Source organism: Macrotis lagotis, chromosome 4 (assembly GCF_037893015.1).
Source record: "Macrotis lagotis isolate mMagLag1 chromosome 4, bilby.v1.9.chrom.fasta, whole genome shotgun sequence".
Taxonomy (NCBI): domain Eukaryota; kingdom Metazoa; phylum Chordata; class Mammalia; order Peramelemorphia; family Peramelidae; genus Macrotis; species Macrotis lagotis.
This window is the reverse complement of record NC_133661.1, coordinates 240,488,487-240,515,835: the sequence shown is the minus strand read 5'-3', so window position 1 is coordinate 240,515,835 and position 27,349 is coordinate 240,488,487. Positions and strand designations below refer to the sequence as shown.

Here is a 27,349-nt window from a genome sequence, read left to right as displayed (position 1 = left end):
CAAAAAATAAGAAACTGTGTACCATGCAATTAGGGGACAGATGAACAAACTCTATAACTAATATAAGTAACTTATAAAATATGTTTGTCCTTTCTTTTAATAAATGGTAAGTTACAAAAGCAAAAATGTCTCACTTTAGTATTTCTCTATCCAGTACCTAGCATAGTCCCTACCTCACAGAAGGCACTGAATAATACTTTTTGATTCTGGGCAAAATTTGGGCTATGGTATGACTCTAATTCATATTAATGCTATATTTAATTAACTAAGTTTCCTTTGTGATTCATGGAGATTGTGACAGATTGTGACAGAGTATTGCAGAGAACTAGTAGAGTTACTGGTGTGTAACTATGTCTCACAAAGGACTTTCTCTTACAGAGGTTATTTTGAAAAAAGTAAAAACAGAGCAGACATATTGGTTTAGCTATTTGAGGTTTTCTTAAAAGAAAAAGTCTAGAGAAATAGCCATCGGTAAATAAGAGAGAATAATAGAAGGGGAAATGGGAGTTTGAATTTCTCTACCTGACTGAGAATTAACCAGAAGATTCAAACAAAGGTAAATTGAGGTGTTAGCTGAAATAATAGAACTTAATATGTTATACACACATATCTATATGCATGTATATAATACATATGTATTATGTATTGTATATACATTTGTATATATACATAAAAAAGAAAAATCACAGCCACAGAGACTTTGACCAAATTAAATGTACTTGTGGCTATATACAAGTATCATCAAAAAGTATTTTTTGATCAAAAATATTCCTCGTTTTTTAAGAGAACCAATGACATCATGGGATGATGCCTTGACTTGGGGGTGAATTAGATTTAAGTGAGGTAGAGTCAGCACAAAGTCATCAACCTCACTCTTTCTTTCAGAGCCATTGAGGTCCAGTGGCAAGATAAAAGTCAAGAAGATTGGTAATGGCCTAGAATACATTGGAGGACCATGACATCTTTGATGTCTGCCTAGCTCCAAGAATTACAGAGTATCTGCTTCAGCTGCCTTGTTCTCATCCACTCATTGTGCCTCAGGAAGTCTTCACATACTTGCTGCTGACATCTCAGCTCACCAACAGGTTTGTGGGTTACTCACAACTTGATTTAGCCTGTCTACTGAAATGTGCATGCTATAGCTTCTTGGAGCCATAGGTAAGAGTTGGGTAACAGGTGGACACTAATGTGAATGAGCAGCCCTGAAAAGGGCTTGGCAAGACCTTATATCAGGGCCTTGAACATCCCCCACACACCCCTTTTGTGAACCTATTGATGATAAACTCTATTCTGTGCTTAATGCCAGCAGAACATTATTGAATTCCTGGTCCAAATAACACCTACTAATTCATTTTAGTTGCCAACAAAACATTTTTCAACCAAATACTGTATAATTATTTATGTCTAGCTTTATGATTTGTATTCTGTAGGTTTTGCTGTATGCTAAGGGCCTCTAAGAAATAGCAATATGCAATCCTTAGATGATTGTTGACTCCTCAAAAAGATTGGAGGGCAATTCTTCATGTTATACACAGAAACTTTTGCCATAAAAGATGTTAAACAAGTGGTAGAATCATCTTTGTTAAGAAATATATAGATAGGGCTGCTAGGTGGCGTAGTGGATAAAGCACCGGCCTTGGAGTCAGGAGTACCTGGGTTCAAATCTAGTCTCAGACACTTAATAATTACCTAGCTATGTGGCCTTGAGCAAGCCACTTAACCCCATTTGCCTTGCAAAAACATATATATATATATATATATATGTATGTATATATATGTATATAGATAGATAGATAGATAAATAGATATAGATTACTCTGTGCTTACTCGACTTACTGATTAAGCTATGAGTTAGAATTTAAAGCTTATGTGGCTCTACAGGTCAGTAAAGAGAACTGTAAATTCAAATTCTGATTTAGAATATTTTATGCTTTTGTGAAATCCTTATTCTTATTCTGGAATATGGGGAATGTAACATTTATTTTAAAATCAATCCGTAGGGACGGCTAGGTGGTGCAATGGATAAAGCACCAGCCCTGGAGTCAGGAGTACCTGGGTTCAAATCCAGTCTCAGACACGTAATAATTACCTAACTGTGTGGCCTTGGGCAAGCCACTTAACCCCATTTGCCTTGCAAAAAACCTAAAAAAAAATAAAATCAATCAGTAAGCAAGTATTTATTAAAAGTCTCCTGTATGTTAGACATTGTGTTAGGTGCTGCAGATATAAAGACAAAAATGATTAAGTCTCTGTCTTGAATTTGAATTCTCTTGCAGGGTACAAGTGCATATGGAAGTCCATAGACAAGGTAAGCTGAAGGAGGGGAAAGCTTTATGTTAAAATCCCTTTTCAATTTAACTAGCCTTCCAATAATTGGAGAAAACTATCATGTTGATAAATAACTCAGTAATATTTATACAAAAAGTTTAAAGAAACAATCCTCCTTCCTTCCACCCCACCAAAAAATGACTATAATAAAGAATGGAAAAATCTGAGAGTTCTAAAAATATCTAGAGTATTGATAGAGGGATTTCATTTGAGCAGTTGGACTTTGTGTGAATTCTACTTTCAGCTAGACTTTGTTATCATACAATATCCCTACTAATAGAACCAAAGGATTGTGAAACTGTAAAGGAATTTGGATATATTCTAATCCCAAGGCTCAAGAATGACCAAGGATGTAATGGCACAAACCCCAAATCTGTGGGTCGCCCTAATCAACCTTTTCCCCCCCATAATACTATGCTTCTTCCATCTGATCTTTTTAATAAGCCTCTGAGGGAGAAGTTGGTTTTCTTGATCAGGACCTGCGATTGATCTGGATAGGAAACTTGTTTATTTAAAAAAACTTCTTTCATGGAGACCAGCTGGCTACAGCTTAGTCTTAGTTTTCTGGAACCCTGAGATATTAAATGACTCATGATCATGTCACTAGCATTTATCAGAAACAGGACTTGAACCCCAGTCTTCCTGGTTTTCAAGTCAGCCCTCTACCCAATATGCTATTCACTCAGGATGTTATTAGTTGGAAGAATGAGAGATTACCGTAATATTTTAATGCTAATTTTCTTTACAGTTGGAAAGTGTAAACAGCTTCCTGAAATGTATGATTGATTTGATTTTTTTGTTTGTTTTTTTGTTTTTGTTTTTTTGGTGACAACTATGAGAATCTCTCCTGAAATGGTAGTATGAAAATAGATGGGAGAACTGACTAACAATATAAGGTTGACCTTTTTTTCATTAACTCAAGAAAGTATAAATAGCTCAGATAGATTATTTTATTACAGATATGAGTCAGTCATAGGATTTAGAATTGGTGGGCTCTTAGACATAATATGGAAAACCTGGTTATTTTACAGATAAGAAAAGTGAACTTCAGGGAAGTTAGGTAACTGCTCTAAGGTTTCACCAATAGTAAATCCAAGAGTCAGAATTCAATCTCATCTCCTGTCATTCCAAATCTAATTGTCTTTCAATTAGACCACTGTCTCCATCAGAAACTTGGCAGAAGCTCTGCCATTTCTGAGTTCTTAAGAGTACTTAGAAAAGTTTCTTTGTAATGTCTCTGCAATATCTAGAAAATTTTTATTCATTGAGTTACTCTTAACAAGGTTATAGCAATAAATTCAATCTATATTTTAGGAAATATGCTATTGTAGATCCCCAACTGAATTTACCATTAAATTTGCATAGATTATACATGGTATTTCACAAATGCTTGAAAGGAAGTTTAAATATTTTAAAAGAGGAAGATTCTAAAGAGTATTTTAAAACAATTGGAGATTTTTGTTTTTATTTTTTATGCTTGTGTTTTTTCTTTTTGGGGTAGAACAGTATTCCTCAAAATGCATTTATAGGATTTACAGGTGGAAGATAATTTATAGATCATTTAATACAACAACATCAATTTGGGAATGAGGAAACCAAGGCCCTCAAATGTGAACATGCCCATTTATCCCTAATGAAGAGAATGGGTACATCTCTTGAGCCTGGGTAGTTGTTGGTCTATTTACACCTTGTTGAAGGTGAATGATTATCCATCCTGAGCATGATTTGATTGACTCAATGGACTCAATGGAGCAACTATTTTATGCTCTTTATAAAAAGGGGCAGATAGATCACCAGAAATCCCTTGGATATATAAAGGATGATCTCAGTCCCTTAAGCTCCTGACATAGAAAGAACTTCTTGATTCAAAGAGGTAGCAACAGTTAATAGCAATGAAATCATACCTTGAGACTTTATCATTTTCAATGGGATATGAATACATAAATACAGGAGATATCAATCTTTTCAAGTTATTAATTGGTAATTAATTTTCACTGAAATTTTCAATAGACTTTTAACCTTCTACCCTACTGTTCTATAGGTGGATTCTATCCTTTTCCCTATTTTGAAAATATGGAAAACATTTGTCCATTTCTCTTGCTGTGGAAACTCTTCTGCTGTCACATCTGCAATTTTTTTTTCAGTATCTTAGGATATAGTTTATCTATGCCTGAAAAACAAAACTCACTGAAGGCAGATGCATACCTTCTTTTTCTCTCCTCATGTATCTTGGATTTCAATTATCTATTAATTGAAAAGGGACAGAGTGGAAAAATTGGCTCTGCACACCAACCAAATTAGTGGTTGAAAAGAAAAGAATTACAATGCAGTAATAATAGAGATGCCTTGGGCAGCTAGGTAAAACAGTGGCTAGAGCACTGGCTCTGGAGTCAGGAGGTGCTGAGTTCAAATTCAGCACCAGGCACTTAATAATTACCTAACTGTGTGACCTTGGGCAAGTCACTTAACTTCATTGCCTTGCAAAAATGACCCCCCCCCACAAAAGAGAAGCCTAGTATTTCATGGAAGATGAAATCGAAAAAAAATCCAGCAATAAAATACATGACCTCTATAGAAATGTCTATGATGTCTATATTTTAAAAATCATGAATAACAATCAACACAAAGAGAAAAATTTAGTTTAATTAAGATGATGAGATAAGACATTTCTGGAGCAATACTCTAGGTTATATTCATTCAAAAAAACTCAGAATAGTTTAAAAAGTTAAGAGTCCAGTAACATCATATCTGTTAACATCAGATAACATCAAAATCAATGAAGAGAAAAACACAAGTGATAGTGCCTTGGGAATTTATTACTATAAACTCCCCGGAGTGAAATGGATGAGGAGTTTGGGGAACAGGTTACAAGTATGGCAAAGAGACAAGATGTGGGATTTTCAATCTCCAGACATCTGTTGAGAATCTCTCTGACAAAAGCAGAGCAGCCAATGCCTTCTTGATTTGCCATAATAATAATAATAATAATAATAATAATAATAATAATAATAATAATTTCATCCTTCAAAAGTGGAGGAAGTGAAGAGAATGGCTATTCTGAACTAACATTGTTTGGATGAGGTAGGAGAGAGAAAGCAACTATTATATTTTAAAATTTGTGATTGAAAAAGGAGAGAAAAAATCTACTCTGACATAAACCCTAACTTTTGGGAGAGTAAATTTCAGAGAAAAAAATAGGAAAGATCCCCTGACCTAAAATTCTAGAGGGGATGCCAACTTAGGAGAAGTAGAAAACTCAGTATTAAATTCTAAAAGTACTAACAGAAATAATTTTAATGATGAAAAATGAGGTGGGGGGCTATTTAAATAGACCAGTGTGGATAAACAACTTCTATTTTAAAAATGAAGAATGGATACAAATATGGAGAATGAATACAAATAATGGAGAATAGATACAAATATATAACAGTCCCCAAAAATAAAAGAAATCTTAAAGTAGAATGAGCTGAGGCTAGGGAAGAATGCTAAGAATGTCAAAAAGATTTGGGATGTGTACATATGTGTGTATTTGTGTACTTAAAGCTATATTATGAAAATAGAAGGATCAAGGAAAGAATGGGATCAAAAAAAGGGAGAATGCTTTTTTTAAATCAAGATATGCTAAAGGAAGGAAGAAAAGCAGGAAGGAATAAAAGAAGGAAATTTATTAATCACTATATACTTACACTGTGTAAAAAACAATGGATACAAATAGAAAACAAGATAGTTCCTGCTGTCAAGGGGTTTACAGTGTAATTGGGGAAGGTCACACATAGAGATTTTTCTGCAGAATGGATAGAGAGACCCAGTGGTCCTTAGGGTTCATCAACAGAACAGATGGTAATGCCCATGAGTTTGCAGAGTATAACAGTAGGACTAGATAGCTGGTAATAATAAAAAATAGAAAGGCCTAGATAACTGGCAATTCACATAACTGGATAGCTGAGTGAAAGAAGAATCATTTAAGTTTCTTTTATGTTACTTCTGTCTTCTTTGTCAAAGAAAAAGATATTTGGACTAAAAAGGACAGAACAAAAACGGTCCATTGGGAATGAAAATACAAGATAAATAGGAGGTAATAACAGAGCACATAACTATTCTTGAGTTGTTTAAGTCACCAGGTCAAGATGAATTATATTCCTAGGTACTAAAAGAGTTGGAAAATGTTATAATTGACCTGTCAGTGATCTTTGAAAGATTTCAGAGAAGACGGTATTTGTCAGAAGACTGGAGAAGAACAAGTGTCCCAGTTTTCAAAAAAGAGAGTATAGATTAGATGTTATGTAGGCTAGAGAGAATGACTTTGATTCAATTTAATTCAACTTAACAACTAGCTATAATACCTACAATGTTCAAAGCACTGTGAGGATACAAAAACAAAACAAAACAAAAATCCCTGTCCTCCAGTAGATCATATTCTAATAGCTTTACTCCCTACCTGATGTTTGTCCTTTTCTTTTTTAGGTTTTTTTTTTTGCAAGGCAAACGGGGTCAAGTGGCTTGCCCAAGGCCACACAGCTAGGTAATTAGGATGTGAAGCAATCAGGGTTAAGTAAAGTCAAAGTCACACAGCTAGGAAATTTCTGAACCCAGGGTTGGTGCTACCTGTGAGCATTGGAGTTAGGAAGACAGGAATTCAAATTCAGCCTCAGACTCTTGACACTTACTAGGTGTGTGATCTTGGCCAAGTCACTTAACCTTGATTGACTTGCATCCAGGGCCATCTCTAGTTGTCTTGATTCATATCTGGCCAGTACTCTTTCCAATTCTTATACTATATAGCTGCCAAAGTGATTTGTCTAAAAGGAAGATGGGACCACGTCCCTTTCTTTCTCAATAAAATGCAATGGCCCACAGTTGGCCAGGATCAATATCGTTTCATTTTTTTCTCACTTTTTACTTCTTTTTTTGTAAATTTTATAATATACATAGTTATTTGTATCTGGTACTACTGTCCATTCTATTAAATTTTATTTATTTATTTATTTGTTTGTTTTTTAGTTTTTAGTTTTTTTGCAAGGCAATGGTGTTAAGTGGCTTGCCCAAGGTCACACAATCAGGCAATGTATTAAGTGTATGAGTCTGGATTTGAACTCAGGTCCTGACTCCAGGACTGGTACTCTGTTCACTGTACTACCTAGCTGCCCTAGAAATTAGCCCATTATAGGCTATTCAACCAGCCTCTGAAGGACAGTATTGATAATGAGATTGGATTAACTTTCTCCTCAATCTTATTGATATCCCACCCAAGTGGGGAACCCCATGGTGTTCTACTCAGGCTTTGGTGGAGATAAAACCTTTGTCCAGATAGCCCAAAGTGGTCTGGGAGTGAGAAGATCAGTCATACCCTCACCCTCTCATTAGAATAAATCCACTTCTCATTATAATATTCACTTTTCTATTAAACATTCAATCAGAGTTGATTGCCATCTATAAGGAACAACATCTGCTCTTCCAAAGTCATATAAATGTCAAGAAGCCACCATGATCCAATCTTTGATTTATAAAAGACCCTATTATTAATTATTCACTAGCTAAAATAAATCAGATGATGAAATTACCCATAAATTATGTCTCATGAACTTTTTATATGTTACTTATGTATTTGGTAAAAAATTTTGCTGAATGGAGTTCATGATCAAAAAAGTTTTAAGATCACTTACTAGCCTAGACAATAGTATAACTAAGAGAATTCAGAAATGATTAACTGACTCAAACCAAAAAGTTCATTTATGTCAGCACTGATGGAGATCTCCATCTTAAAGTTATCTCCTTCCCTCTACTCAAATAGCTACTACCATGCACAGTAGAGATGTCTCCTTGGCCCTGTGCTGATTAATATTTTAATCAATGAGTTGAATGTGATTAGTTACCACATGGTTATCAAATCTGCTGATGACACAAAACTGGAAGGGATAGCAAATATAGCATATGATAAATGAGGATCCAAAAAAGTCTTGACTGGCTTGAAAGTTTTTATTGTTGTTGTCTAGTTGTGTCCCACTCTTCATGATCCCGTTTGAAGTTTTATTGACAAAGATACTGGAACAGTTTGCCATTTCATTTTCCAGTTGAGGAAATTGAGACCAACAGGGTTAAGTGACTTGCTCAGGGTCAAATAGCTAATTTGAATGCAGGAAGATTAGTTTTCTTGATTTCAGGCCCAGCACTCTACCCTCTGTATCATTTGGTTGTCCTTTCTTTGTTCTAATTAATAGATTTCCTTAAAAGTGTATATTATCTTAATCGATCAGACAGTTTTCTACCTAATTTATTGTTTCTGAGTTAGGTCATATTTAAGTCCTGTGTCATATCTCACTAAGTGATACCAAAGAGGTTAATTTTACCTCCTTGTGTTAAGATCTTTAATTGACCTTGATTTTTATACATTCTTTGTATTGCTTTAGGGCATCTGAGGCCATGAGCTTTTCATAGCTGCTCTTCTTGGCTATCTTTTCTTCTGATATTCTTCTTTCTATATGATTCTTGTTATTCTCTGTGTTAACTTTCAGAGAAAGTGATGGACAGTCTTCTCTTCCCCTTCTATTTTTCAGTTTAAAACCTTTTTGATTAGGTTCACAAATCTCCAAGCAAATATTATTTTTCTGATCTTCTTTAGCTGAATTCTATCCCCAGTCAGGAACCCATCATTCTTCTATCTACAGCTATGGTCCTTAAATCCACATTCCTTTCTCACAAACCATCTTCTTGAACACTTTCCAAATCTGCCTTTCTTACAAGGACAGTTTCTTTACCAGGTTTTCTTTTTTAATTATTTTTTTATTTTTAATTTACATTTTTATTTATTTACACATTCAAAAATATTCTTGTTGTAAGACTAAACATAATCCCCCTTCCCCCCACAAAAATAAAAATCCTCACAAGAAATAAAGTGAAAGAAAGAGAAAAAAATGTGCTTCGTCTATGTTCTGATACTATTAGCTCTGTCTCTGGAGTGGATCACTTTTTTTATCGTTAAGTAAGAGAAGTTACTTCCATATTTTTCCACAGTTGCAGTTACTGATTTTAATTCCCTCCATCCATTCCTTCACACTCCCATTTATTATATTTTCTCTTTCCTTTCATTCTGTCCCTCTTCAAAAGTGTGCTATGGGGCAGCTGAGTGGCACAGCAGATAGAGCACTGACCCTGTGACCAGGACCCAGCACCCACTCAGCCCCATGATCCCAGAAAGGCCCCCCCATCCCAGCAACTTGCAAAAAGTAAAAAAAGAAAATGTGTTATATTATATCTGACTATCTTCTCCCATGATCTACTCTCTCCTCTATCACCTCCATCCCCTCTCCTCTCCCCCTCTCCCCCTTCTCTCCTTTTTCCTCTAGATTTCTATGCCCTATTAAGTAGTATGCTGTTTCGTCTCTGAGCTATTTCCAATGAGAATGAAGACTCCCTCTTTCCCTCTTCCAAACCATTGCAAAAGATATTTCTTGACTCTTTTACATGAAATATCTCAGTCTATTCTACCTCTCCTTTCCCTTTGTCCAAGTACATTTCCCTTTCACCCACTGACTCTATTTTTACAATATATTATAGCTTTATATTCAGCTCTCTCCTGTGTCTTGTCTATAAAAGCTCCTTCAAACTGCTCTAATAAATGAGAAGGTTCATATGAATATTATCAGTATCATCTTCCCATGCAAGAATACATAAAGTTCATCATTATTAAATCCCTCATAATTTACCCTTCTTTTCTACTATCTCTATGCTTCACCTGAGTCCTGTACTTGGAGATCAAACTTTCTGTTTGGTTCTGGCCATTTCAACAGCAACATTTGAAATTCCCCATTTTCATTGAAAGTCCATCTTTTCTCTTGGAAGAGGATGTTCAGTTTTTCTGGGTAGATGATTCTTGGTTGCATTCCAAACTCTTTTGCCTTCTGGAATATTATATTCCAAGCCCTATGAACCCTTAATGTAGTTGCTGCTAAATCCTGTATTATCCTGACTGTAGCTCCATGATATTTGAATTTTTTCCTTCTGGCTGCTTGTAATATTTTCTCTTTGACTTGGGAGGTCTGAAACTTGGCTATAATATTCCTGGGGGTTGTTTTGGTTTTTTTGGGGAGTTTTGGGGGTCTCTTTCAGGAGATTGGTAGATTCTCTCAGTTTCTATAGAAATTCTTTAAAAATGAAGTCAAGGCTCTTTTTCTGATCCTGACTTTCAGGTAGTCCAATAATATTTAAATTATCTCTTCTGGATCTGTTTTCCAGATCCAGTGTTTTTTTTTCAATGAGATATTTACATTTTCTTCTAGCTTTTCAATTTTTTGAAATTGTTTTATTGTGTCTTGATTTCTAGCAAAGTCATCAGTTTCCTTTAGCTCCATTCTACATTTGAAGGATTTATTTTCCTCAGAGAGCTTTCTTATGTCCTTTTCCATCTGGCCAATTCTGCTTTTTAAGGTATTCTCCTCATTGACTTTTTGGATTGTTTTATCCATTTGACCTAAACTGGTTTTTAACATGCCATTTTCTTCACCATTTTTTTTTGATCTCCTTGACTAAGCTGCTGATTTGGCTTTCATGTTTTTTTTTTGCATCTCTCATTTCTCTTCCCAATTTTTCCTCTATCTCCCTTACTTGATTTTCAAAATCTTTTTTGAGTCTGCCATAGACCTAACCCAACTTCTATACTTTTTGGAGTCTTTAGATGAAGAAGCTTGGACTTTTTCATCTTCAGATTGTGTGCATTGATCTTCCATGGGACCAAAGTACTGTCTATGATCAGGTTCCTTTTTTTTCCTGTTTACTCATTTTCCCAGCCTGTACCTGGGGTTTTGGGGTGCTTCCTGAGTTTTTGAGTATTATTGGGAGACTCCTGCAAGGACCTCAGTATGTGAAGCTTTGACTGTTCTCCTGGTCTGTTGAATTGCCACAAGTTCACTTCTCTAGGGCCCCAGACCACGGCTAGGGTCTGAATGTTGTCAAAGCCCAAAGTCCTATCCCAGGGACTGAGGACAGACCTCAGCAGCTCCCCCCACTCCCTTAGCTAACATGGGCTGAGCCCTTAGAGAGCAGCTGTCAAGCAACTCCTGCTTGATGGGTCCACAGGCCTGCTTTCATTTCCTGGGATCTGGGCTGCACTGAGGGCTGCAGCCATGCTGAGGAGAGCCACACTGGCTTGGCACTTGCTCTGGGAGAGGTCTCCCTGCTGATCTTTCAAGTTGTGCTTGGTGTTCCCTGGGGTGGCAAGTCAGCAAACTGCTTCTGCTGACAGGAGCTGGCACTCCCAGAGACCCAGGCACCCCATGGGCTGTTCCCAGAGGGCTGGAACTCTGTTGCTCTGTCTGGGTTGTCCTAGTGGCACTGCTGCCCCCTCCAATCCTGTGGAACAGAGCCTTCCCATGGTCTTCCAGGTTGCCTTGGGCTGGAGAATTGTCTCACTGGATCTTTCTGTGGGTTCTGTCTCCTGGTAATTTAGTTAGAGCCATAATTTTAATTATTTCTTGAAATATTTTGGAGAGAGCTCCTGGGAAAGCCTGTCTCATGCTTCCATCTTGGCTCTGCCCCCCATTAGGTTTTCTTAGCAACATTTTCTAGGTTCTTTCTGTTGGTCTCATTCATTTCTATATGTTGGATCGGATTTAATTGGCATGGAAAATTCCTAGATACAGAAACTCAATCTACCTGTGCAGCTTATCTCCTTCCCTGAAATTTACAATTTTATAAAGTTGCCCAGAGTTTAAGGGACTTGCCCAAGGTCACACAGTCAGTCAACATTTATCAAGAGTAATATTTGAAACCAGATCATCTTGATGAGTTCTAAGCTTGACTCTCTAACAACTCTATAATACTGCCTTTCAACAGAGATGGTTATAGGACTCTGAGTTTGACATACTTCAGAAGACTCTCTGTTGTGTACCAATTATATGTCCTGGAAAGTTAGCATATCTTTCAACCTTACATATCAGGTTGGTACTCTTAAAAAGGATAACAATAAAATTGCTCTCACTGTAGTTTGTCTCCTTCATATATATCTAGGTTAGGAGAACTCACTGCTTCTTCAAACTCTTTTCCTCATTGTTTTCTCTTTGAAAGATTTTCTAAAGCATATCCCTATAAAATGGAGACTAAAGAGTCATTCTTCTAGTTTTTTTGCCTTCTCTATCAATTTCCATTTTGTGCACATGTAGTTACTTAACACTGGTAAAAATTCAAACAAGGTGTGTTTTCTGCAGGTCATTGGAAAGAAAAATTACTGGAATTAAGAGTCTCAGTTTTCTATCTTTTTTGTGGCCAATTTTCATGGCTAAGGGCCAGGCCATACTATTTGCTAAAGGAAGTAAGATGGTATGCTTGGTGTCTGAGGTCTCTTGAATGAAGCTTTATCTATAGCAGCCTTTTCCTTGACTTTTCCTGAGATAGACCACTACTTACTGGCATTCTACAGTAGGTTCAATCTATCATTAACAGATTCCTAAGTCAACCCTAATGAAAACAGAACATTCTCTCAGGTGTTGTCTAAGGCTTGTCATGTAGGGTAGTCATGCTGTGGGGAAAAAAAAGTCATATAGAAGTCCAATTTCTAAGCATTCCTTAACTCTTTTCTCTTTTCCCCTTTTATCTCTGACAAGTTTTCAGAACTTTACCCTTCTTCCTTTTTCAGTGATCTTCTAGCTCCTCTGGGCTAGAGGAAGCTTATCTTATTGGGGCTTTCCTTAACATTTTTCCTCCCTCTCAGTATTACTTCCTCCCCTGTTCAAGCGCATTTGGTTTAAAATTATCTTGTTTTTGCTAAGCTTTACTGTAAATTATAGCTACTCTTAGTTAAATAGATGATAGATAGATCAATAGATAGAGAGATGGAAGCAGGCAGGCAATAAGACAGACAATCAGATAGAGTAGTTGTTAAACATTTACTTTGTTCCAGACACTGTGCTAAGCTGATGATACAACTATAAGCAAGTAAGATAATTTTTGTCTTTGAGAAAATTTTACTCTAATGGAAGAAAACAGCACATAAAGGGATGTTGGAAAGTGGTGGGGCAGGTGGAAAGAGGGTACCCAAGTGGGAGTATGATGAATAGAATATAGGAAGTTATGTGGAGAAATGGACTTGGACAAGAGAAAGCAAAAGGTTCACCTGTCAGAACCAGAGGTGGAGCTGAAGTTTTAGATGGCGTAGAGATGGTAGGCAAGCACACCACAGGGAAATGAAAGTTAACATACAGTTAGTTCAGTTCACTTCCTGGATCAAGTGATAAGGAAAGAAAAGAAGAAAGAAAAAAGAAAGAAAAGAGGAGAAGGAAAAAAGAAAAAATAAAAGGAAGGAAGAAACTATTTACTTATCAGAATCAGAGGAGCCAGAGTTGGAATCCTAGTTTCTGATAGAGTGGATATGGTTTGAGAGTAAGGCTACATGTTTTTGAGTCTTATGTAAATTTACAAGTTCTAAACATTTCTTTTTAAAATTTTCCACTCCCACTACTGGCTAGCTTCTAGATACTATCTACCTCTGTCTAGATACTATCTACCTCTAACTTTTGTCATAAGAGTCTTGATACTAGAAAAAAAAAACTAGTTCAATTTCTTTTTCCTTTACTCACCAGAGAGCTCTGTTAGCCACTAACCTGATTTTATTCATAGGAACATAGATTTAGAGCTATAAGACACCTTAAAGGTCCTTGAAGTCTAATCCTTCACTTTTATAGATCAGGAAAATGAGACTAAAAGGAATTAAGTTAAGAGACTTGCCCATTGGCAAATACCTAGCAAATATCTAAGGTGGGATATGAATCTAGGTTTTCTTGACTCCAAGGCTACCTATCTATAATTCCTCCAGTAGGGAATGATCAAGGACTTAGAGTTCCACACTCTTCCAAGTAGTTATGACATTATCCACTGAGAAAAAGAGAAAAGGAAATGGTTTTCACAGAGTAGAAACTTTTTCTTAACTCTTACTCTTTTTGAGTTCTCTCTTATTCTCAGATTGTGTAGTCAAATGTAGATTTACTCAATCAGAATCGGCTTTGAACTCCCATCTTCTCAACTTGCTTTTTCACAGAATGTTAGCCATATAATCTCTCTCTCTTTTTGGCCAGGCAATGGGGATAAGTGACTTGGCCAAGGTCGCACAGTTGGATAATTATTAAGTATATGAGCCAGATTTGAGCTCAGATCCTCCTGAGTCCAAGACTGGTGCTCTATCCACTGTGCTACCTAGCTGCCCCAAATCATATAATCTTGGTATAACGGTACTATTATTCCATGAAACAGACTTATAGTCTAACAGATCCAGGTTCAAATCCTATTGCAGACTTGCTGATTATGGACCTTCCATAATTCACTCAACCTCTGTGGAACTCAGTTTCCCAATCTGTAAAATAAGGGATTTTAATTAGATTGCCTCTATGGTCCATTGTAAACTTTTCATTTTATGTCTAAATATAGTTTTATTATTAGTATAGATTCAATAAAAGTAATGACAATATGTAATAATACATCTACTTGTACCTGTGGACCCACAGCTTTCCTTATCAATAATCAATAAACATTTATTAATGCCAGGCATAGATTAGAGGCAGCTAGGTTGAGCAATGGATAGAGTGCTGGGTATGAAGTAAGGAAAATTCATCTCCTTGAGTTCATATATGACCTCAGACACTTCATGTGACCCTGGACAAGTCACTTAACCTTGTTTGCCTCAGTTTACTCATCTGTTAAATGAGCTAGGGAAGGAAATGGTAAACTATTCCAGTATCTTTGCCAAGAAAATACCAAATGGAGTCACAAAGAGTTGGATACACCTGGAAAATGACTGAACAACATGCCAGGCACTCTTTCAGGTGCTAGGGACATAAATATGAAAAAGAAAAGTGGTTTCTGCCCTCAGAAAGCTTAAAATCTAGTAGGGAAGACATTATACAAAAGAAGGCTTGGTGGAGAAGCCAAAGGATTTGAAAATGAATGCAGCAAAGTCAAAGAAGTTCAAAATGAATATAGCCAGATGAGAGATGAGATGTCTGAGGAGACATGGGAAGTTTCCAGGAAACACACATATATTGCTTCAAAGGCAGAATTTCCAGGCCTGCCCAAATCCCAAAGTGGTCTCTCCTCCTGTGAGGAGTGTAGGAAATATACCAAATGATTTTTCAAAATTAATATCTTTTTCAATCTACAAAAATACAACCTCTGTCACTCTGATCTACCTCCATACCCAACTCTGTCCCCTAGCACTGAGAAAGGAAGAAAACAAAACCTCTATTACAAACAAATGTAATCAAACAAAACAAATTCCTTCATTACATATTCACCTCACTCCTCACCCCCCCCAAAAAAAGAAAAGAAAAATCTCAATCTACATTCTACATCTATAACCTCTCTTTTGGGCCATATTAATCAATAGCCAACTCATGATTCTAGATGGATCAATTTGTAGTTAAATCTAAAGAACTCTGGATACATCTTTTTTATTTGGTCCAGAGATGAACTCAGACTCCAGGGTACTCAGTAGAAAACAGAAATTCCTCTGACTGTTGTTTTTTTTCTTTGTTGGCAGGGACTGAAGTCCCTTTTAACTCTCATTTTATGAGCCTGGGATACTATTTGCTTCTCATCATCTGTGAAGCTGTCAAAATGTACATAAGAATTGATTCTGGTAAGGAAGAACCTTATATATAACATGACTCTGAGGTCCTTCTTTCTAGGTGCTGGGACTTATGACCCATATCTTCTGTCCCTCTAAAGTCAATGATTTGATCTCTGGGACTTCCACCTTGCTTCCAGTCTCTTCATTTTTGTTTAAAATCCTTTTCTCCTTCCCTAACTCTGCCACCCTGTCCCTTTGGAAGGCAACCTTACAACAGGGGGAAAGTGGATATGCTATATCAGATCATAAACATGGTTCTCTGAGAGGGAAAAAAGGATTTCATAAGGAGAAATCAGCAAGTTGGTAGCCTGAACCAGGATTAGAACCCAAGGTCTCTCATGTTTATATTTCAAAATTTTTATTGATCTCTGATCTTTCTATCAGGAATGTTTAGAAGTCTTCCAAAGGTTCATTTTTTTCCCTCTGTAGGATTGTATTTGGTTTTTCTGGATAAGCTCTTCTTGGTTGTAATCCTCTATCTTTTGCCTGTTAGAATATTGCATTCCATGTTTTTTTTTCACTCTTCTGTGTAGCAACTGTGAAATCTTGTGTGAGCCTATCTATGACTCCTCAATACTTAAAAGTTTTTCTTTCTGGTTGCTTGAAGGAAAAAAAATTAACCTGTTTGGCTATGACATTCATGGGATTTTTCAATTTGGTGTTTCAGGAGATGACTAGTGGTTCTATATATTTTGACTTTTCCTTTTGGGTCTATACAATTTTCTTTCATGATTCCTTGAAATATGAAATCCAGACTCTTTTTTGGGTCATGTCTTTCAAATAATAATTAATAAAATTAATATGTTTTCCAGGTCTGTTGTTTGATTTAATATTTCTTATTGTCCCACAGATTCTTTAATTTCTGTTATATTGCTTGCTCTAGGTGGTTAAATCTCTAGTCTCTTTTCCTTAGATTGCCTATATTTTAGAATTCTTTTCTCTATTTTACCACTTAACTTAAAATATAATTTTTCACTCTTAAAAAAACCTGCCTTATTTCTGCTAGAAATTATAATTAATCTTCAGGCAGAGTTGTGTTTTTCAATGAGGCTTTGTCTGTACGTTATGATTAAGTGAAAACCAGTTGGACTGGTATGGTCCTAATCTCTTTCCTGCTTTCAGTTTCTTTCTGAAATGGTAATGTTAGGGTTAAGTTTTCTACTTCCCTACTCCTCATTTCTACTTCCTTGCTCTGTATTTTTCATTCCTTATTAAATAATTTAGAAAATATTCTGACTTTACTTGTCCTATAGTTAACAGGTCTGTTCCCCGCTGATATCATACTGACTCTTTGTCTTAGACTACATATGTGTTTGAACCCTGAGGGTTTCTGAGACTTTGGAGTTTGGATTGCACTCCTCTTCCCCTTCCCCCATGCCATACCTACTATGGACATTGAGGTCACATATCAAATCTAGTTCTGCTAGCAAATTGTTTTCATTTTTTTCTTGTGAGTAGCAAATTGTTTTCTAAAACTATATCTTTAGGGATGATGTATTTCAGCTGGACTCCCTTGTATTACATAGGGATTTTGAAATTATTTTTCTTTGGAATTTATGTCTTGGGCAAATCTGGTATCATTATAGCTCTTTTTATTTATTTATTCTTTCAGAGATCTGCTCTAGGCAAATCCTAGCTGAGAGCCATGGGACCTGAAACTGCAATCCCAGAGACTACTCCCTTGAACTGAGAACACGCCATGGATGATCTCTTGTTTGAGGGGGTGTCACAAAATTCATACTCCAGTGTCCTTGAGAATACTCCATACTTCTAGGTGAGGTGGGGCAGAAGATAAGTCCAAGATCAGTTTTAAATGCTCCCATGTTTGCTGGCTTAGCTTGGAGCTCTGAATTCCTGCTCCTGGCCCTGCTAGGAGATTTTCAGGCAACTAGCCTGTGCCTATGCTTCATCTTTAATTCTTTTTTTTGGCAAAGCAATGGAGTTAAGTGACTTGTCCAAGGTCACACAGCTAGGTAATTATTAAGTGTCTGAGGTCAGATTTGAACTCAGGTCCTCCTGACTACAGTGTTGGTGCCATCTAGCTGCCCTTCCCATCTTTAAATCTTGATAGAAGGGGCAGCTAGGTGGTGTAGTGGATAAAGCACCGGCCTTGGAGTCAGGAGTACCTGGGTTCAAATCCGGTCTCAGACACTTAATAAGTACCTAGCTGTGTGGCCTTGGGCAAGCCACTTAACCCCATTGCCTTGCAAAAACCTAAAAAAAATCTTGATAGAATAACTCCTGAGGAAAAAATATTTACCAACTAAATCAACCTTTGATATTAGAAAATTGGTGGATACTTAAGAAACAAATAGGTGAATGAGAAAGAATCTTATTCCTCACAATCAGAAAGGAGTATAGCAGCCTCTTTAATTATGGCCATATTCTCAGTGCTCAGGTGTTTAGAAGTCTACCTTTGAGATATAAATAGAGAAGAAAAATGATTCCACAAGTTGAAATTGGTATGTTTTCTCCTTTTCCTTTCTGAAAGGACTTGGGCATTTTGAAACAATGAGAATATAACATATAAAATAATAATTTGTTAAGTATAAATTGAATTTCTATTCCTCAGAAACCTCTAATTAGATGGAAATTACTTTGTATGAAAACAGGACTTTGTGATAAAACTACTTTAGACTGATTTTCCTTCTCTTTACCTAATAAAGTGAACTTGCAATATTTTCCTCTCAAGCATATGAGCAACATTTAATACTATTATTTTGCTACAAAAATAGCAAATGTGACTGGGCCAAGATAAATGACAAAGCTAGGGAATAACAAGTTCTGAAGTGGCATTTAATTTCTCCTTAGTGCATTTTACCACTTTATTACTAATGTATTACCACTAAAGATAACTTTATCCTATGAATGTAGAAATTCATCTTTTAGGGTACAATTGTCTAAACAGAACAATTTGTGGGAAGCCAAACATTCCCTTTTCTACACTTATTAATGTTGTGGGGACAGTAAAATTGTATTCTTTCTTGGTGTTTTTGAGTGCTTGACTCTCAATTATGACATTCCCCACTGAAAGGCACAAGAAGTAACCCTTCCCTTGTAGTCTGAAAAGATAATGGAGAGTAGGTGAATGAAATTTTTTTGAGTTATCTAGATTTATGGGAGAGGTTGATGGGGCTGGAGGCACATTAGCATAATTTTGAAGGAGGGAGTTTGTAGGCCAGAGGAGATGTATGCTTTTGACTACTGGACATATTCTGTGAGGTCAGAGTTTTGCAAAGTTGTAGTGCAAAAAAGAGATCCAATTTCAGTCCCTTTTTTTGAAATATCTCTAGTTGCATTAGTTATATGGAGGACCAAACAAGGGAACTTTGAATAACCCAGGGAGTTATAAGATTTGTCTTTATCTGGGTCATTGAAGGTTGAATGTATTCAGAAGATATGAGACACCATCTATTGGGAGATGAGAAAACTGAAGGTGTAGAACATTTGGGCAGGATAGTAAAAGGGACCAAGGTCATATGCTGAGTAATTGCAAGCTTAACGAGACTATGTAAAGTATCAGAGGAGCCTATGCTAGGAAATGAATGTAGTCATTGTCCTTTAAACAAACCTGCTCATTCTTTGAGCTTTAAGGGAAATTAGTGACAACACATTGATGGTCTGTGGGAAACAAATATACTAGTGCACTGTTGGTGGAGCTATGAATTGGTCCATCTATTCTGGAAACCAATCTGGAATTATGCCTAGAATGTTGCTAAACTGTGTATACCCTTCAATCCAACTATATACCACTACTAAACCAATGTCCCCAAAGAAATCCAAGAAGTAGAAAAAGGGCTATACTTACAGAATTTTTTCATGATAGCCCTAAATTGGAAACTAAGCAAATGACCTGTTGGGGAACAGCTAAATAAGCGGTGTGATATGAATGTAATCAAATATTATTGTGCTATAAAAATAAAAAATAGAAAATTTTTAGATGACTTCTATTATTTTAATAACTTCCCATTATCTACTAGTCAATTCCATATAATTCTATTTTTGAAAATAAAAAAGAAAAATATCACAAAATTGATCAATATATATATAAAAATTTTCTTAAAAAAAAATATATATATATATATTACACCATACTCATGAACCTCCCATATCTGAAAAGGGTAATGGGGAATGGGGCTGTCTTATCATATGTCTTCTTTTGATATATATTGTTCTTTGCAATTTTATAATTCATTTTTTGGTGAATTATCTTTTGGTTTACTTTGTTGAAGTTGTATATATTTTCTTAGCTCCACTTCATATAGATCTTTATGTTTCTCTTTAGTCATGTTTGTCATTTTGTAGATCACAGTAATAATCTAGAAATGAACAATTTTTTTTAGGTTTTTGCAAGGCAATGGGGTTAAGTGGCTTGCCCAAGGTCACATAATAAGGTAATTATTAAGTGTCTGAGGCCGGATTTGAACTCTGGTACTCCTGACTCCAGGGCTGGTTCTCTATCCACTGTGCCACCTAGCTGCCCCGAAATGAACAATTTCAATGGAAACTGGGGAGACTTTTATGAACTGATACAAAGTGAACAATTTATAAGTGATAACAGAGGAAAACAACTTTGAAAGTTTTACAACTCTGATCAACAAATGGTAAACAAATGAAAATGAAATAAACCACTTGCCTCCTGAAAGAAGTGATGAACTCAAATTACAGACAGACATTTTCAGACATGACCAATGTGTGAATTTATTTTGCTGAATTATATGGCTATGTGGTACAGTGGCTAAGAGTGTTAGACTGAGATTCAGGAAAACTTGAGTTCAAATGGAAACTTAAACATCAGCTGTGTGATCCTGGGCAAGTCTCTTAATGTCAGTTTTTCTCATTTATAAAATGGGGATAACAAAAGCACCTACCTTGGAGGGTTGTGAGACTTAAAAGAAAAAAATTTTACAAATGTTAAAGAACATTATGGATGATGGTAGATATCCTATACATACCAAGGGCTTTATTTTTCAGGAGTTATGAGAGGTTATATTAACTTTTATTTTTTTTAATTTTTATTTATTTAAGGAATGGGGTTTCAGTGACTTGGCCAAGGTCACACAACTAGGCAATTATTAAATGTCTAAGGTTGAACTTGAACTCAGCTCCTCCTGACTCCAGGGCCAGTGCTCTATCCACTGTGCCACCTAGCTGCCCCTCTGTATTAACTTTTAAATGCTTGCTTATTGAAAAAATAAAAATGAATTATTAAAAGAAAGACAACAGACTGAGTGGTGCCAGTTCAGTTCTCAAATTATCTATATTGGATGGAGGCAACAGACTATAGAACTGAAAAAATCCAATAAAACAAGAGTTCTTAACTTCTTTTTGTATCATGGATTCCTTTGGCAGTCTAGTAGTCTATGGAACTTTTACAAAATGCTTTAAAAAAACAGGATTTCAAAGGAATCCAATTAAATTAAACTACCTTTACTTTTTTTTAAGAATCCCTGTCCTAAAGTATATTTAAGACCTTAGTGTTATGTGAACATTCTTGAAACAATGGTTATGTTGGTTGTGATGTAGTAGAAAAAGCACTAGACCGGAGTCAGGAGGTCTAAGCTATACTCCTGTGCTGGTTGTGTGACCCTTGCTCAGTCACTTTCCTTCTCTGGAGAGAATTAGATTAGATATGATTCTAATTCTATAATGAGTTCCCATTTCAGGGTTTAAAAGAATTAGTTTCACTCATCAAACTTACTCACCACTTTCCAACTAACCTCTTCACATTTTATCTTGTACAAAATCATGACACATGTCTCACACAAGGCAAAAAAGTTTGGTTAATGACTTTAGCAAAGGCTACCAGTTTTCTATAAATTAAACTCCAAACTTTTTATCCTGGCATTCAAGGCCTTCTATAATCTGGTTCCCTACCTATGCTTTCAGCTTCCTTTACCTAGCATTCAGCTATTTCAGTTAAATTTACTTAATTCATTATGTTCCAATGGTAGCAAGATCTAGGGCTAACATCCCATCCCCAACTCCATATATAGTGCAGGTGGAAAGCTCAACCCTCTCTCTGCTACTGGTTCATTTTCTTGTTTATTTTCTTCTCTGGTTCTAAAATTAAGGGGCATGGTTATTTCCTCATAAATTATTTAAAATTGCAATAACTCTCATTAATCAATTGGCTCTCTGAGATGAGCAGAAGCAGAAAAACATTGTATACCCTTAACAGCAACATGGGGGTGATGATCAACCTTAATGGAATTGCTCATCCATCAGTGCAACAATCAGGCACAATTTTGGGATATCTGCCATGGAGAATACCATCTGTATCCAGAGAAGGAATTATGGAGCTTGAACACAGACCAAAAACTATTACCTTTAATTAAAAAAAACTATCTTATTATGTAATTTTGTTATCTCTTATACTTAATTTTTTTTCCTTAAGGATATGATTTCTCTCCCAACACGGTCAATTTGGATCAATGTATGCCATAGAAACAATGTAAAGTCTAACAGACTGCCTTCTGTGGGGTGGGGTGGGGGGAGGGAAGCAAGATTGGGGAAAACTCAAAATAAATAAAATCTTTCTTAAAAAAAATCAATTGGTTCTCAGCCTACCTCAGTTCTTTAAATATAATTTATTCAAGAAACCATTTTATACATAAACTTTAACTTATTTTTCTCTCTTTTAAAGCCTTTCATTTCCTAGGCTTAAATAAACGTCAAGGTAACTTATTATTGGTATGACAAATTATAAAACAATTATTTATAAAGTAGTCTCTTTAAGACAGAGCACAGAGTTGCCTCTAACCATCAATACTACTCTGAATTTCTCTCCATTTTGGAAACAACATTATCTATTTTAGGTTGTTATCTAAATTCTTTTCTCAATAATAATCTTCAGAACATTTCTTTATAAGAATAGAGTCAAGACGGTTTCCTCTGGGATGATATTTTCTTGGTCTTACTCTCTGCCCTCTCAGTATCTCTTTAGCCAATTAAAACAGACTCCAGAATGAAAGTTAGTTTTCCAGTATCTCAATATTCTATTACCTCTTAAAGAAGAGAGATTATCCATAATGCCTGTGCAAGGGGCTGATGATACATATCCAGGAGGTCCCAAAAGTCTTGGAGCAGTTTTAATCTTTAACAGCTATTTAAGCTATTAAACTACACTAAGACATTTGGGACACTATACATACACACATCCATATATAGACATACACATATACATATACCACACACATATACATATATGCATGCACATATATTATCTGTATACTTGCATATGTACATATGCATACATATCCCATTACATTTATATATGACATTTGATTCAGACCTTCCTTAATCACTGGGCACTGTGTTCGAGCTTCTAGTTATCAGTAATGCTATGGTGAATATTTTATTTATATAAGTCTTTTATGGTAGTGATAATCTATTTGGGGGTACAAGAGGAATAGGATCTCTGGGTGAAAAGAGGTATATAAACAATTTAGTATAGGGGTGGTTAGGTGGCACAGTGGATAGAGCACTGGCCCTGGAGTCAGGAGGACCTGAGTTCAAAGTCTGTCTCAGACACTTAATAATTACTTAACTGTGTGACCTTGGGCAAGCCATTTAGCCTCATTGCTTTGCAAAAAAAGCAAAAATTAAAAAAAAGGAATTTAAAAATTGTATTTTATTTTCAGATATGTATTCTCTCACTCCCATGACACTCCTCCATTGAGAACACATATATACCTACATATGCACATATCTAGTATATTTATATACATATACATACATATATATAAATATATGCATATATAATATATTATAGCATAGTTTTAGTACATTATAATGGCTCAGCTTTATTCTCTTATCATTTTGAATAAGTATAAACATCCATATGCATATTGTGCATATTTTTGCCTTTGCTCATGTTGTTCTTCCTCTTCTCCTTTCTTATTCTTTACTTTTTGAAAAGCTCAATCTTTTTTATTGATACCTTTATATACAGCAGATATGCTTGAAATACACCCACAAAACCATTCCATGAAAACAGACTTATATTTTAATGTTGATGGTTTGGTATCAACATTTGCCATTGTATTTTAGATGTTTTGTTTGTTTATAGTACATTATAATAGTCATTGTTCTTTTGGTTTAATTTTCTTTATTCTCTATCACTTAAAAATAAAAGTTCTCATAATTCTTTATATTTGTCATTCCTAATGTCACAGTAATACTGTTACATTTTTTAATGATTCTGATATACTGCAATTGGATATTTATTATGTTTCTAGTTTCTAACTTTTAGCTCAACAATAATACAATAATAAATGTAGTTATTAACATATTTGAGATATAAATTGAATAGTAGGATCTCTGGGTAAAAAGGGTATGAAGAATTTTGTGTGTATACGTACACACACACACACACACACACACACATATGCATACACATGTATACATAATTTTGATATTTATTTTATTTTAGTTCCATGTCTCCCTCTCCCATGCCACCTTTGCCTCACCCCCACCTGCATCTCCACCACTGAGAAAACTAGAAAAACAACACCTCTACTACAAACATGTATAGCAGGTGAAATAATTTCTTGCTTTGGCTATGTCCAAAGATACTTGTCTCAATTTTTACTCAAGTTCACCATCTCTCTCTCTATCAGAGTAACATGGCTCATTTTAAGACATTTGGAATTATGGTTAGTTATGTTGATCAGAATTCCTAAGTCTTTCAAAGATTTTTGTCTCATGGGCGGAGCCAAGATGCCAACAAGAGAGGATCGTGTCTTAGGTGCTCTCTCATAAAACTTATAAACTAAGGACTCTAACTAAATTTTCGAGAGACAGAACCCACAGAGGGACCCAGTGAGGCAGTTTTCCTACTCAAGGTAACCTGGAAAAGAGCAGAAAGGCTCTGCTCCCTGGGGTTGGAGGGGTGGCCCTCCAGAGCGAAAGAACTTCAGCCTCCTGGAGGCAGCCCAAGGGTGCTGGGAGCTGGCTCACAGCTGAGGGAGAGTTTTCTGATCTATGTCCTGGGGAGGACCAGGCACAACTTGGGGGAACAGCACAGGGGGACCTCTGCCAGAGCGAGCATGTGAGGCCCAGCCCTCGGGGCACACAGCAAGCAGCATGGCCAAGGCAGTCTAGATCCAGGAAACTGAAGCAGGCAGAGCTGGTAAGCAGGAGCCCCCAGGGCATGAGCTGAGCTTAGGGAGGGGAGTGGAGAGAGACTGCAGAGCTCTGTCCTTTGTCCCTGGAACAGGACTCTGGGGTTCTGACCACATTCAGATCCTGATTGCAGTCTAGCCCCCCCCCCAATAGAACAGCAGGCCCCTCCACCTCAGCTCTGTGGCAAAGCGGGGGTGCTTATAGTCATTCACAGACCAGGAGGGAGGACAGAGCCTCAAACACTGAGATCCTTGTGGGAGTGTCCCAAAAGCTCAGGAAGCACCCCAAAAGCAGGCTTAGGCTGGGAAAATGAGCAAGCAGAGAAAAAAGAGGAATACCATTGAGAAATATTTTGCCTATGAGCCAAAGAAGGATCAAAATACTCAGTCTGAAGATGAGGAAGCACAAGCTCCAGCATCTAAAGACTCCAAGAAAAACAGAAATTGGGCTCAGGCTATGACAGAGCTCAAAAAAGACTTTGAAAATCAAATGAGGGAGATAGAAGAAAAACTGGGAAAAGAAATGAGAGAGATGTAGGAAAAACATGAAAATGAAGTCAGCAGCTTAGTCAAGGAAATCCAAAAAAATGCTGAAGAAAATAGCATGCTAAAAACCAGCTTAGGTCAAATGGATAAAACAGTTCAAAAAGTTATTGAGGAGAAGAATGCTTTAAAAAGCAGAATTGGCCAGATGGAAAAAGAGGTAAGAAAGCTCTCTGAGGAAAATAAATCCTTCAGACAAAGAATAGAACTCAGGGAGATTGCTAAATTTACAAGAAATCAGGACTCAATACTTCAAAACCAAAAGAATGAAAAATTAGAAGAAAATGTGAAACATCTCATTGAAAAAGCAACTGATATGGAAAACAGATTTAGGAAAGATAATTTAAAAATTATTGGAATACCTGAAAGTCATGATCAGGAAAGGAGCCTTGACATCATTTTCAAAGAATTACTACAGGAAAATTGCCCTGATATTCTAGAAGCAGAGGGCAAAATAGAAATGGAGAGAATCCACCAATCCCCCCAAGAAAGAGATCCCAAAAGACCAACCCCTAGGAATATTATAGCCAAGTTCCAGAACTCCCAAGTTAAAGAGAAAATATTACAAGCAGCCAGAAGAACACAATTCAAATACTGTGGAGCTGCAATCAGGATCTCATAGGACTTAGCAGCAACTACATTAAAAGCTCATAGGGCTTGGAATATAATATGCCAGCAGACAAAAGAGCTTAGAATGCAACCAAGAATCAACTACCCAGCAAAACTGAATGTACTCTTCCAGGGAAAAAGATGGACTTTCAATGAACCAGGGGAATTTCAAATGTTCCTGTTGGAATGGCCAGAGCTGAATAGAAGGTTTGATCTTCAAATACAGGACTGAGGTGAAGCATGGAGATTGGAGGAGAAGGGGAAAATATGAGGGACTTAATGATGATGAACTGCATGTACTCCTGCATAGAAAAATGACACTGATAATACTCATATGAACCTCAGTTAATAGAGCAGGTAGAAGGAGCTTTTATAGATGAAGCACAGGAGAAAGCTGTATTTGAAGATAAAATATAGTGTAAAAATAGAGTCAATAGAAAAAAGGGAAATGTAATGGGAGAAAGAAAAAAGAGAGGGAGAATAGGCCAAGATATTTCATATAATAATATTTTTCTTTATTACAATGAGCTATTGCAATGATATGGAAGGGGGGGAGGCAAGGGGGAATGAGGGAATCTTCACTCTCATCAGAGGTGGCTAGGAGAGGAAACAGCATATATACTCAATGGGGTATAGACATCTGGAGTAAGAAGGAAGGGGGGACAGGGGGAAGGGGGGTGATGTGAGTGATGGAGGAGAGGATGGACCATGGAGGGAGAGTGGTCAGATATAACACATTTTCTTTTTTACTGCTTGGAAGGGGCTGGGATTGGATGGCCTGTCCAGGACCATAGGGCCAGGTAGATGCTGGGCCTAAGGGGTGGTATGTGGGCTTGGGGCCTCTTGGCCCCAGGGCCAGGGATCTGTCTGCTGCGCCACTCAGCTACCCTACAGCAGAGTCAGAGTGAAAGGAGAGAGAAAATATAGTACATGGTAGTGGAGAAATATGAAAGGAGGGGGTTGCGATCAGCAGTGGCAATGGTGGAAAAATATGGAAGTAAATTTTGTGATGGACTTATCAGAAAGAATGTGATCCACCCATGACAGAGTTGGTGGTGTTCGAACACAGACAGAAGCACATTTATTATTATTATTTTTATTTTTTGGGGGGGTGCAGGGCAAATGGGATTGGGCA

At 36.5% G+C, this 27,349-nt stretch overlaps 1 long non-coding RNA gene across 1 annotated transcript in view; it reads left to right on the top strand.

Annotated features, from left to right (window-relative positions):
• LOC141522282 (uncharacterized) overlaps positions 1–19,897 on the top strand; it is a 48,401-nt gene extending 28,504 nt beyond the window's left edge. Inside the window, exons 2-4 of the long non-coding RNA XR_012478180.1 lie at positions 886–1,085; positions 2,277–2,308; positions 17,550–19,897. This is a non-coding gene — a long non-coding RNA (uncharacterized LOC141522282). The remainder of the gene's footprint in view (positions 1–885; positions 1,086–2,276; positions 2,309–17,549) is intronic.
• Positions 19,898–27,349: the final 7,452 nt, after the last annotated feature.